The following is a 14,510-nucleotide window of genomic DNA, read 5'->3' as shown; positions in this document are numbered from 1 at the left end:
ACTCCTACTCAATAAATTCCTACTCAATCTCCCCTTATTCAACAAATGTAAAATCTGATGTTGGGTGTACAAAGCCCTTTATAACATGCCCCTTAATCTTTTTTGTCTTATGCCTTACACCCCTCCTTCTCTTCCTCTCCAAGTTCTCTGATCTAGTAACATTGTTCTCCTTGCTGTTCTTTGAACAAGATACTCCATCTCTTGACGATGGGTATTTTCATTGGTTGTTCCCCATGCTAGGAATTCTCTCCTTTTTCATCTCTAATTTCTGGCTTCCCTGGATTTTTCAGGTCCCAGCTAAAACCCCACCTTCTATAGCAAGTCTCTTCTGAATCCCCTGTCTATAGTTTCTTCATAGTGATTTTCATCTTGTCTCCCCCATTAGACTGTAAACTCCTTGAGAGCAGGGACTATCATTATTTTCCTTTCATGATATCCCCAGCACTTAGCACAGTGCTTGGCATACAGAAAGGGCTTAATCAGCTTTTTTATTGACTCCAAATCCAGCTTTCTTTCATCTATTCACTATTCTGGCTTGATAGAGCTTTGCTACTCTTTCTATCTTTTTTTTCGAGGATCAAATGAGATAATGCAAGTGAAAGTGTTATAAAAATGTAAGCTATTTTCATTAATAAATACAAATGATATGAGATTGTTGTTATTTTCTTCCTTCTAAAATTTGGCAGGCAAGTTTGTAGAGAGAAAGTCTAAGCCTGTGATGAAATGTAAAACAAGCTGCCTACGCGCACAATCAGAACTGCTAGCCATGCTAATTAGAGATTAATCAACAAGGGTAAGCTCTCCTCTTCCTTAAGAAAAAAAAGTAAAATGGTATGGAAAAGAGAGATAGATGTTAGGTAATATAGATAGATGATAGATACGCTAGATAGATGATTTATAGATAAGATATATTGATGATAGACGGTCGATTAGATAGACAAATTAGGTGCTAGACAGCTAAATAAGAGGTGATAGATAAAATATGGAAATTAGATAGTGAGATAAGATTGATAGAGAGATAAGAAAGACAAATAGAATGTTTATTAAGGATTTACTCTGTGCAATGTACTGTGCTAAGCACTAAAGATGCAAAGAAAGATAATTCTTGCTCTCCTAACCCTGTTTCCTCCTCAATACTTTGTTCTGAGATACAAGAGCACCAAACCTCAAAGATCCAAGTTGGGGCTAACTCCAGAGCATAGAGGTGAACAAAAGAATTCAGGAGATTTAAGAAGAAACCAAGTAAAGACAACCAGTTGACACCAAAGTGAATCAGGGGGCTTGGCTTGATGCTAGCACAAAACCCTAATTCAGAAACTAATGCTGAAGAGAGAGCAAATCAAAGAAAACACTACTATCTAAAAATACTACAAATCTAGAAATCCTCCCAAAGACGGAAAAAGTAATTCCATAACAACTATAAATGGAAACTCAAAAGAAAAAAATATTTTTCCATAAGGATTCCATGAATATCTAGAATAAATGAAGGGATAAGTGATGAAATAAAAGCTCCAGAGAAAAGAATTGGATGGACATTAAGTAGCTCAGAAGAAATAGTTGTAAACTTTACCCAAGAATTGGACTCCCAAAAAAGTGAAATAGACCAAATAGAAATCAATGACTCCCTAAGACTACAAGGTATGTTAGAACAAAATTAAGACTAAAAACATAGAAGAAAATGTAAGGTATGTGATATTTAAAACAACAAAACAAAACCTGATCTGGAAAGCAGGTCAAGGAAAAATAATTTAAGAATCACTGAGTTCCCTGAAAACCATGATTTAAAAATCTGGATAAAATAATTCAAGACATCATAAATGAAAACTTCTCAGATCTATTTTTACCAGAGGGCAAAGCTGATAGAAAAAATCCACTGAACAAAAGCTGAAAGAAATCCCAAAACAAAATGTTCTAGGACTGTTCTAGCAAAAACTCACAACTCCCACATTAAAGAAAAAATACTGCAAGGATTACGAAAGTAGCAGTTCAAGCACTAAATTCTATAGTTGGGATCATACAAGACCTAGTAACTTCTACAATAAATAAGAGGAGATCCTGGAATAAAATATTTTAAAATGCAGAAGAGCTAGGCTTACAATCAAGAATAACTTACCTTTATAAGTTGAGTATAATCCTACAAGGAAAAAGACAAATCTTTAACAGAATAGAAGACTTTCAAGTATTTCTGATGAAAGGCCCAGGACTGAGTAGGAACTTTGAAATACAAACACAAGAGTCCAGAAAAACCTACAAAGGTAAGAGCTATATAATAATGTAACATGATGATGTGATGTTAGCATTCTAATGGAGGGAGAAGAAACAAGTGTCCTTGAGAACTTTAATGTATTCAAAGAAAATTGAGGGAGTTAAATAAGAGAAACAGAACAGATTGGTTCTAAGGCTTTTAGGAAAGAGAAGGGAAGGTTAAAAATGCTTTATTGTTCATAATTAGGTCATATGAGAAGAAAAGTATATAAAATGGAGGAAGGGGTGAAAGAGTAGTAATCAGATGAAGCTCACTCTTGTCTAAAATGGTCAAAAGAGCGTTGTGTGTGTGTACATATGCACACACACATACACACAGAGTTTGGTGTAGAAAAATACCAAACTCAACAGGGAAAAAATGTGTGGATAAGTAGAGTGGGTTTAGAGGGAGAGTAATACTGGAGAGGGAATAATCACAAATTTTAAAAAAACTTTAGTCCTTGAAGAAGGGACTAAAAAGGAGGAAAAAAAGAAAAACAAAGAACTAGAATCTAAGAGAGTGCCTCAGGTTGTCTCTTAATAAATTGAAGGAATATCTGAACAAATGGTGGTATATGAATACAATGGAATATTATTGCACCATAAGAAGTTATAAAAGAGACTATTTCAGAGAATAGTGTGTAGTATGAACTGATGTAGAAAGAAGTGAGCAGAACCAAGAAAATAATTTGTAAATGAATAGCAGCACTATTTATAAGGAAAGCAATTTGGAGACTAACCTTATCTCCAAAGGAATTTTAATAAAGTATGTTAGCTACTTCCTGATAAAGAGGCTGGACACAAAGAGCAGAGATAAACATTTTTGGGCATGAACACTGTATAAAATCATTTTGCTTGAATATGTTGATTTGTTATGATAGCTTTTTGTCCCCCTTTCTTTTGTTTTTAATAAGAGGGAATGGGGAAGATGGGTTATCAATAGTGATGTCAAAAAAAGAGGGTCACTGTTAACATTTTTTAAAATGCACAGAATAGAAGGAAGGTATGAAGGAAGTATAGACAAGTAGGTCAGTTTTGAAAGTAATATAGAATGCATTGCTTTTTAAAAAAAAGCAAGTGGTATGAAGTGGAAATTCCCCATTTCATATGGAATCCTATTTTCGTGCTCCATTATGTGTGTGGATTTGTTCTGTTTTTGGTGTTTATATATAGAATTTTTTTAAATTAAAGAAATATATTGTAACAGTTCAGGTAAAAGGAGATAAGAGCCTGAAATAGGGTGATATCAATGTGAATGGAAAGAGGGGGAAATATAAGAGCTGTTGTGACAGTAGAAATGACAATATTTGGCCATGGATTGGCTATGTGGGATGGGTAAGAATGATAAACTAAGGATCATCCCTAGGTTGAGGGCTAAGGTGACCAGGAAGATGGTGGTACCCTTAAGAGTAATATGTCAGTTAGTTAATAAGCATTAATTAAGTGCTTACAATACGAAAGATTCTGTGCCAAGTGTTGGGAGTACAACAAAAATAGAGTCCTGGAGCTCATATTCTAATGCAGAGGCAATATACACAAAATTGTACATATAAGATACACACACACACACACACATAAACAGAATGGAAGGTAATCTTGGAGGGAATGCAATAGTAAGGAGTATTGAGGAAGACCTCTTAAAGAAGGTGAAATTTGAGTCTTGCAGGAAACCAGGAGGCAGAAATGAGCAGGGACAGCATTCTAGGCAAGGGGTACAGTAAGTGAAAAGACATGGAATGGAGATATAGGGAAGTTGGAAATATGAGTTCTGTTTTGGACTTATTGATTTTGAGATCTTTATGGGACATCTATTCAGGGTAAAAACTAAAACTCTGTGAATATACATGAGTAAATGTATATATATATATGTATGTATGTATGTGTTATGTGTGTATGTACGTGCGTGGAGGGAAGGATAGAGAGACAGATGGATCTGGGAATCATCTACAAAGAGATAATAATTGAACCCATGAGAGCTGGTGAGATCACCAAGCGAGATGGTATAGAATGAAAAGAGAAGAAGGCTCAGGAGAGAGCCTTGGGAGACACCCCAAGTTAGCAGACATGACATAGGAATTAGCAAAGGAAGCTGAGATGATGTGGTGACACAAATAAGAGGTATCACAAAAACCCAGAGAGAAAAGAGTAGCCAGGAAGAGAGGGTGATCAGCACAGTGAAAAGTTACAGAGAGGTCAAGCAGGATGAGGACCAAAAAAAATCATTACATTTGGAAATTAAGAGATCACTGGCAACTTTGTACAAAGCAGTTTCAGTTGAATTATGAGGTTAGAAACTAGATTGTACAGGGTTTAGAATAGTGTCAGAGGAGAGGAAGTGGAGGCATGGAGTACACAGTATTTTTTTAAAAGAAGTTTATCACAAAGGGGAAGAGAAATATAGGGTAATAGCTACCATGGATGGTAGGATCAAGTGCATTTTAAATATGGGGGAAATGTGGGCATTTTGCAGACAAGGAAGGAACCAGAAGTAACAGGATAGACTGAAGATAAGAGAGAGTGGGAATGATAGTAGGGGCAGTGATCTGGAGAAGATGGCAGGGACTGGGATCCAGGGAACATGTAGAGTGGTTTGCCTAGGCAAGAGGAAGATCCATCTCTTCATCCGAAACAGGAGTGAAGAAGACGATGGGGTCTGAGGTACATGTGATGAGGTCAGGAGAAGAGAGAGTTCTTAGAATATGGTCTGTTTTTTTCTGTGAAATATGAGGTGTGGGCCTCAGCTGAGAGGGTGGGTAATAGGAGGCAGAAGCAAAGATGAAAAAGCATGAAACTTCCACTGCAAAGAAGGAGAAGTAGTGACTTGATTAGGGAGGAGGTGAGCTCATACTCTGAGGTGACCACCCCAACTCCCACTTGAACTGATGAATCAGGTGCCCAGAGCTCAGCTATGACATCCCTTCAGTATTCTAGGAAATAGATCTAAGGGGTTGGGAATTTTTTCTGGTTTTCTACAGCTTCTAGATTATCAGTTGTTTAATTAGCCAATTATCTTTTAGAGAGCCAAGATGGTGGAGTGATCAGTAATTGTTATCTCGCTCCCCTTGTTGACCTTGATGAGCCCAGAGAATATCTCTCTGGGAAAATCCCTGGAACAGTGGGAGCAGCAGAAGGAGTAAACAGACTCTCAGCCTGTGAGGCTAGAAGCATTGCTGAGGAGGGTTCCTCTTGCTGTGACAGAAGGCGACCAGTGCAGGATCACTGTCCCAGACAGTCCCACCTCAACAAACTGGGAGAAGATCCTGAGCCCTAGGGGGGGTGAAGCCAGCAACAGCCAACACCAGGACCCCAGGTGTGCCTCAGCACCCCAGGGGAATCAGGAAGACAATAGTGCAGACAGATGAGTTTGCCTATGCTCGAGCTCAGCAGAGGAGACTTCCAGCGTCCAAACTACCCCTCCCCCACACTTAACGAGCTAGCTCCAGGGTAACTTCGGGGAAACCCAAAAAGACCTCACCTGGCCTCTGCTTTCAAACACCTGCCAGCTCAGCGCCAGGTAAACTGCAGCATTTTAGCCTCTAGCTGAAAGAACCAGAGGCCACAACACACAAAATCTCAAGTTTTAGGCACAAGAACTGTGGGACAGAACTTCTTGTGCCACAGATGCAGAGATCTACTTTAAAAGCCAAGAAAAGGGTTATTATCATGAGTAAGAAGCAAAGCAGAAAAGAAAAGACCATAAAATCTTTCTATGGGGACAAGGACCAAATCACAAATACCAAAGAGGTCAGCATTGAGACTGTACTCCCATCTGAAACTTCAGAAGGGAATATGAACTGGCCTGAAGCACAAAGAGCCTTCTTGGAAGAGCTCAGGAAGGATTTTAAAACCCAAATGAGAGAAATAGAAGAAAAACTGGCCACTGATTTTAAAAATATGAAAAAAGAATTCACTGAAGAGAACAGCTCCTTAAAAAGGATAATTGGACAAATGGAAAAGGAAGTACAATTAGCTTTTAAAAAGGGGTATTTACTAAGGTGGAATAATAAAACATTTGGTACCAAATATTCCTCCAAAAGCCTACCTCTGCTCCTTTACTCCAGTTCATCTAATGGCTCATTAGAGTCATCTAACTGGAATGCCTCTAATTGCTTTGATTCAATCTAGATGCATTTAGACTCAGATGAATTTAGACTCATCTAAGGCATTGGAATACAGCATTTAATCACTTATTTTGGGTGGAGTGGAGATGATATGATTGATTTACTCAATTGACCCTATCCTTATAATGAATACCTTGCTGTCGTGAGAGCCCAGATGATATTAGATAACATAAATTTGTAGTGGACCCAGTCTAAAGTTTCATGATATCTTCCAGCTTCATTCAGCAACAAAGGAATAGCAGTAAAAGCAGTGGATGGTGGGAATAATCTAGGAGTGGGGTTTTAGTAAGGCATGCTTGAGATAAAGGGGACAAGGGATGGAGAATTGAGGATAGTATAGAGTTGAGTCAGTTCACCATGAGATAGGGAAAGGAAGTGAGTGCAGGTAGAATGATGGCCTGGGAAAGACTTGAAGGGTAGAGGAAATGGAGGTTACAGTGAGGACCAAAATTAAGGTTAACAGTTATAAAGCATAGAGAGAAAGATGGAATGATAAAAGATTATAATCAGATAAATTAATTTCAGAGGTTTTCTCTTAACGTAGAAGTGGAACATTTGTGGGTGATGGCAAAATCAAGGCTAGAACTCTTTTCATGTGTACATGAGGTAGAGTGAAGGTCATAGAACTGAGATATTGAGGACCTGAGAAGTTAAGGTATTTGAAGGAGAATCATTATATATATTGAAGTCTCCTACTATGAGAATTGGAATTGGGACAGGAAGAAAGACTGAACTCACTGAGGACATAAGGAGAATGATCTGGGGATTGATAGATAACAGTCATTAGGATTTGGATTGGGAGATAAATTTTGATAATGTGAACCTCAAAGAGGGATAGGATACTAAGTGATGGTGGATGAGACAGTGTAGAAGGAGTCTGGGAGAATTCTATGAACTAATGCAGAGAAAAGTATGAACCCGAAAAACAATATAAATGGTGATCACAGTAATTTAACCAATTCAGTAACCAATGATGACTTCAAAGGACTGATGATGCTTCATCTTCTTGATAGATTCAACTTCTTGATAGACTATTGGTACAGAATGAGGTATGCATTTTCAAACATGGTCAACCTGTTTTGTTTGAGTGTACTTATTTGTTAATATGGAAGGTTCTATTGGAATGGGAGAATTATTAGGAAGTAACAGTGTTGTTTAAAAAAAAGAGCATCAATAAAACATTTTAAAAGGAGAAAGAAGGCCATGTCTAGAGCCTCCAGTTTTACTGATTTCTTGTGCAGGGAACTTTTTATTCACCATATTTCCTGTATCACATTTTCTGTGTGGTCTTATCTCCAGCAAGAATTGTGATTCCTTAAAAACCCCACCTAAAAATTAACATCACACATACATGTACACACCCACATTTTACATTGGCTCAAAAGGATGGGTCTCATGACAAACCACAAATGAAGACATTAATATGACAGGGACAGGACCTATGATTTCCTCTGTGGGCTTCTTTTCAGAACTTAGAAATTCCAGTGGTATTATGGGACTTGTAAGGTTACATAACATTTGTTTTTATATGACTGTTGTTCCAACCCCAGCACTTTCTCAACAGTTGAGTAAAATGAAATATAGATGGGGACTACACTTGTGACTTCTTGGAACCCCCTGGGTGAAGAAATCTCTAAAAATACAAGTCAGCATCTTCCCTGTACTCCTAGAGAAGTTTATAGCAGATCAAAATGTAATTGGAGAATATTTAAAAAGAAATAGTATTTAAATTAACATTTTAAAAAGAAAAAGAAATTAAAATATTTAAAAAGAATTGCAATAGGATGTAATGTCAATATGTGATTTTCTAAGTCAATATACATCCTTCAGGGATCCTTATGTACAATGTAGTGGCCTCCTTTGTATTTGAGACTTCTGGACCTTTCTATTTGAGATCATCTCCTTTATATTTGACATCACTGGTCAACAGTGGGGTAGACAGAAGGAGACCTGGATTCTTACCCTGGTTTTGTCTCTTGAGTGAGTCATGCAGCTAGCTAGCTAATCTTTCTGAGCTCCAGTTCCCTTGTTTGCAAAATGACTAAGGTGGATTAAATGACTGAGAAGATTCCTTTCAGGTGTAATATTCTATTGTTGTATGATAACTCAGGTCAAAACATTCTTCCTTAGGGGGTTTCCCTCACTCTAGGTGGGATCCAGATTGTCAATAACATAGCTTAAGAATCTGTATCACAACCAATAACTTGCAAGTGGAATGGAAATGCTTTACAATGTCTAATTAAAAATGAATGTGTTCCCTTTCTCCAGGAGCAAGGATGCAAAATGGTAGTAAGAGAAGTCCAGTGGAGTCTGCCATATATGCCTGACTCTTCCCCCAACTTCTCCCCTGTTTCTAGGTTTATGTGCTTAATCTTAAAGTTTAATAAGAATCACAAGAGGCAGCACATCATTGCCTCCCTGTCTGGTTGAGAGGTTTACAACTCAAACTCAAGGCAGAGGGAGAAATTGGTTCAATCACTTGGAGTAATGGTACATGGAAAGCCAGTTGGGCATGACTGCTATTTAACATGAGGAAACCAGGCTGGCCGCATTTAGTGTGCACGTTCTCTAATAAACACGTCATGCTCCAAGGTGAAAATTAACATCCACCCCTCCAAGCTCTTCTCGCCAAGTGCCCCTCTCTCTGAAGTAAATAAATGAGCCATAGAAAAATGGAGACAAAGTAAGGTAGCATTGGCCTCCCACGAAGAAACTACATGACCAACTTTTACACAAATAAATGCTTTGATATTGGTAAAAAATGGGGCATTCTTCTTTTTCTTTCTTTATTTTCTTTTAGGGAGACTTGTGATTTTACTGGTGTAGGGACCTGCTGGTGAGGAACCACTTGTACCAATGCAGGTTAGTACTTGCTCTACCACTAACTGTCTGAGTCATTTGGGGCAGTGGTTCCGAAACTTTGGTGAGTGTGCACCCCTATTAATAAAAAAAATTGGGAGTACACCTCCCTAATGTATGCATATTTACTGATTTATAAAGGACATAATATACTAATAAATATATACAATAAAAATGACACAAAAAGACAAACTTAAGATGAAATACTGATTGACTTTAGAGTCAACATGGAACCACTGGAATTTATTGAGGAGAGCAATTATCTCATCGGATCTGTGCTTTAGGAATGTCAATATGGTAGCTTTGTGCAGGATGGATTTGAGAGAAGAGAGTCTTAAGGCAAAGAGAAAAATTAGGAGACTCTTGGTGGTGAGGGCCTGAACTTGAGTGATGCCTGCTCTGGAGGCTCTTAGGCTATTATCACCCTGAGAGGTGGTTGGGTGGCTTTCCTGAGTGGTAATAAGTGAAGGGCAGTGCTGTTGGACTGTAGACAAACCCACAATTGGTTACTGAAGGGAGGGTCAACTGTGACCCATCTTCCCATCACATGCCCACTATCATCATTCCTTGGCCACCTGAGGGCACGTTGCCCCTACTTTGGAGACTACTGATCTGAGACATTGAGAGGTTAAGTGAATTACCCAGGGTTACACAGTAGGTATACATCAAATTAGGGAACTGAACCCAGGTCTTTCTGACTCTCTATCCACTAGGCCACTTTGCCTATTACCATTTCTTCTCTCCATCTATCACTGCACCATTCTTTCCTAACCATTGAGGGCTCCACTAAAGGTTTCTAGGCAGGCGCTTCCCTGAGAAGTCAGCAGCAGGAGGGGACCAGCCTGCCTTCTCACAGTGACCTGATCCAGATCGTGGAATGTGAAGGAGAATGTGGAAGGAAAGACACACTTGCTGCACCAGGTTTGTCAATAGCCCTGGCTTGGCTTCAGGACTTCCTAAGTAGCCAAATAAAGCTACATTTTCATCTTCACTTCCCATACTCCTAAAGCCCCTTCAAGGAGAGGTGGTTATATCTTCCTAATCTCCTTATGAATGGATAATTATTGGGTGGATGCTTTTTTATTTATTTTTACTTTTTGTAGTTACAGGCACCACATATAACTCATGAATAAATGAAGTTCTTGGCCATAAGAGGCTCACCTTCCCCTGCTGACTCCTATTAAATAATTATTTATATTATAGTAATATATATTATATATAACAAATATTGTATATATTATACATATAACTCCTATTAATAAAAAATAATAAATCATTATTAAATAATGGTTTTTTGGGCCTTTTCCATGAGTCATAATACTAAAGCCCCAAAGAAGTGACTGTCTCTTCTCCTTGAATACATTGCTTAACTAGGTGTTTTAAAAAATCTTATAATCATGGAAATAAGGGGAAAGAAAGGATGGTAGGCCATGAGGTATGAACCTAGCTTGTTTACTTCCAGGCGCTGTCTGACCTTGCAAAAGGGGCAATCAGACCTCAGGAAAAAAGTGCCACAGATCTAGGGCCTGATTAGCATAGGCCCTCTTTACCAAGAACTCAGAGGGTCAGCCTCTGTTCTTCTAAGGGCGAGAAGCAGCAAACTTGGGGATAGCACTCTCTAGTAGCACCAATTCCCAAAAGCCTAGTGATTTTAGGGCTTACTTTACTGTAAATTTTTATGGAGGTCGTGTTCATCCAATTATTTCTGCATCCAAGTGAATACTCCTAGTTTTCCCAAGCATGGGACAACCTGATTATAATCTGTTGGCTTCGCAACATTTCATCCTCAACTGGTTAGGGAATATGGTGAAGGGTGGGGTGATAGGGTGAAAGCAGAGTGGCAGGGAACCTCATATTAAAGCCCAAGTTATTGTTGTTGAATTGTTTCAGTTTTGTCTGACTCTGTGACTCCATTTGGGGATTTTCTTTGCAAAGATACTGGAATGGTTTGCCATTTCCTTCTCCAGATCATTTTACAGATGAGGAAACTGAGGCAAGCAGGGTGAAGTGACTTGCTCAGGGTTACAAAGCCAGGAAGTGTCTGAGGTCGGATTTGAACTCAGGAAGATGAGTATTCCTGGTTCCAAGCCCAGTGCTCTATCCACTGAGCTGAGTGGCTGTCCAAAGTCCCAGTATTGGTACCCAAGAGACCTGGATCTATTTGAGGGTGGTCAGAGTTCAATCAAAGTATTTAGTGTAATGCCAAAAATGAAGCTCAAAAGTGTTTACCTAGAGAAGTAAAGCTTCTGATAATCTCCAAACAGCTGATACTTCTAAAGTAATAATCCTTGAGTTATTAGGTATCAAGCAGCAACATGGTATGTTGGATTGCGAGCAGGCTTTGGAGTCACAAAGACCTGTGTCCATGTGCTGCCTCTGATAGGTCTTAGATATATGATCCTGGGCAAGTTACTCAGTTCTAAATTCTCTCCTTCCCTTCACCCATTGAGAAGGCAAGAACTATGATACATGATGCACATTACATATATGAAGTCATGTAAAACATATTTCCACATTAGACATGATGCAAAAAATAACACAAATTAACAACCAAAAACCCCCTAAAGTTAACAATAACCCCCCCACAAAGCGACCAAGAAAAATAAAGTGGTTCAAGGATTATTAGCCTAATTCTACAAATGGGTAAACTAAGGCTCAGAGGTTAACTGACTCAGTCAATGTCACATGGCTAGTCAGGGTCAGAGATAGGACTCAAACTCAAATCACTCATTTCTCTTGTTTTATTCTCAAATTCAGAAAGGGGAAGACACTACTCAGGACTTGGAGAAGCTGTTGGATGATATCTGTAGAACAAGGTGACTTGGACTTCTACACATTTTAGATGGCTCAGCCTCATAGTAATCTCCCCAAAGTGCCTGAATAAACCAGGAAGGCATGAATAGGACCCATGAAATACCTGACAGAGGGAACCACCCACAGCCCTGCTGGAGAAGATTGGCACCTACAGGGCCCTTCAGACTTCAGGCAGCCCCTGACTTTGTTCCTAGCTCCAGAATTCCCCAGTAAAACAGCCTCCATGAACTCAACTCTGGAAAGTTAAACAGACGACTATTTAAAGTTAAACAGCTCAAGTAAGTACTGGGCTCTTTTTTTTCCCTCCTCCAAATACTGAAGTGCTTTTTTAAAGCGACGGTTTCCAACGAGGACTTGGGGGTTAATTTTCAGCATGGTGCCCGGGGATTTAGCTGTGGGACTCCCATTACCAGTAATGGGAGTCATGGAGCTTCATTTCATGCACACTACACTGGGAACGCACCCCTCGGTAGCTACAAAATTTTAGTTTTGAAATTGAGCCTTGCTATCTTTTTTTTTCTTCTTCTTCTGGAGAACAAAGCAGATTTCCCCAAACACCCACATCACCCGGCAATATGGGGAGGCCTGAGGGAGAGAAGGGACCAGAAGGAAGAAATAGATTTGAAACGTTCTTATCTACATTTAAATCCCCCCCGTATGGAAAAAATAGATGCCCACTTGCTGACAGATAAGGCTATAGTGTCTCACCCTGATGCTGAGTTCTGAACCCCATGAAACCTGGCACGTGGTTTGTACCATCCAGTGCAACACCACAATGCTTCTCTAATAACCTGAGCCCTGCTGCCTGTCATTAAGGGACCTCTCTCATTAGGCTTCTCTTTTTAAATGGCTGCTATCATCTGGTCCCAGTGTACATTAAATCCCATTATAATTATAAACACACTTGCCTATAACACTCTCTGCAGATTTCATCCACACTGCCTACCCCCTTAGGGCATCTTTGCACTAATAACAACTCAGATTTGCTATTTGAGTTGACAACATTAGGTCCCAACACCATTTGCAATATGCCAGGAAAGAAGGGAAAAGAAAAACCCATCTCTTCTTCAATCACTAGGATCTAGGGGGTCACAATGACCCAGGGTCTCAGAGGCTGAGAAGAGATAATAATATTCCTTTATGTCCCCTCTGACCCCCTCCTCACTCAAAGTGACTGGTGTAGTGGAGATGCTGGAGGATTCTAACACTCTGAACAGAAGAAATCAAAGTTGGCAACATCCACTGTTGCCAGGTCTTTCCAGGCAAAATGCCGAAAATGTAGTGAAGATGAGGAGCAATTATCTGTATTATTCAAGCAAGAAAAAAAAGTTTTCTAACACTTATCTAAATACAGTAAAATTTTGATTATCTTGAACCCATTTGCAAACCTGTAAGAAAAAAAAACAAACTTTTTTTTTTTCTCCCTTTCACATTCATCATTTTTAAGAGGACAGGACAAATTGGCAACTAAACAAAATAGGGGCATAAAGTTAGTTTTTGTTTTCACAAAAAGAAACGGAAATTTTTAAAATAAATCTGGGGGACAAAAAAAAATTCCATTGATCTCAATGACCTACACTTTCCACATTGTTATTCATAACAGTGGCCAAAGGGGCCCTATAAGATCCTACAACATTCAATTTTAAAATTTATTGAGTACTTACTATATGCAAAGAACATTGCTATATGCTGAAGGCTATAAAGCTCAATTAGATGCAGTCCCTACCGTCAGAGAGCATTATCGAGAAAAACAGAGGAGTCACTAAGTTAACCTGTAGATTCTAAAGCCTTTTCCAGTATGGAAGAGTTCCAGCTATTTGCTAATTCCCCCTTGCATTCATGCCCTTTTCTTTCCCTTTGGGAAACAGAAATAGCAGAAGCACACCTTCCCCTTCATTACTCTTGGATTTGGTCATACCCTTTCCAATTCTGAAATTTCTGAAAATGAAAAAAAATGAAATGTAACTTTTTATAAAAAGATGTACTCTATATAGTATCTATATCAAATTTGCTTACCTTGGAGAAGGGAGGGAAAAGAAGAAGGAAGGGAAAAAATTTGGAACTTAAAATGTCATTAAAAAAGTGAATGTTAAAATTGTCTTTACATATAATTGGAAAAAGTAAAATACTATTTAAAAGAAAAAAAGATGTGCTCTAATTACTAAAGCAGGAAAATAGGAATTGAATTTTTTTTTAGCAAGTCATTCGACCAGAAGGCTAGAAACAGGGATGGTTGCAGTAGTTAACCCTCAATTTACCAGAAAATGTAATTCACTATCATAGCCCACTTTCCAAGCATGATGGTTAACTGGAGTCTTATTTTAATTTATAATTCCACTCTGCCTTTTGCTTGAATCATCTATGAAATGGAGAGATCATGAGTTCATAGACTTAGAACTGGGAGGGATACTAGAGGCCTTTGAGATCTCATTTTAAAAGTCAAAATCAGAGTGGCACAGACTTATCTAGTAT

Source organism: Notamacropus eugenii, chromosome 5 (genome assembly GCF_028372415.1).
Source record: "Notamacropus eugenii isolate mMacEug1 chromosome 5, mMacEug1.pri_v2, whole genome shotgun sequence".
In the NCBI taxonomy this organism is placed as follows: Eukaryota; Metazoa; Chordata; class Mammalia; order Diprotodontia; family Macropodidae; genus Notamacropus; species Notamacropus eugenii.
This window is presented reverse-complemented; position numbering follows the sequence as displayed.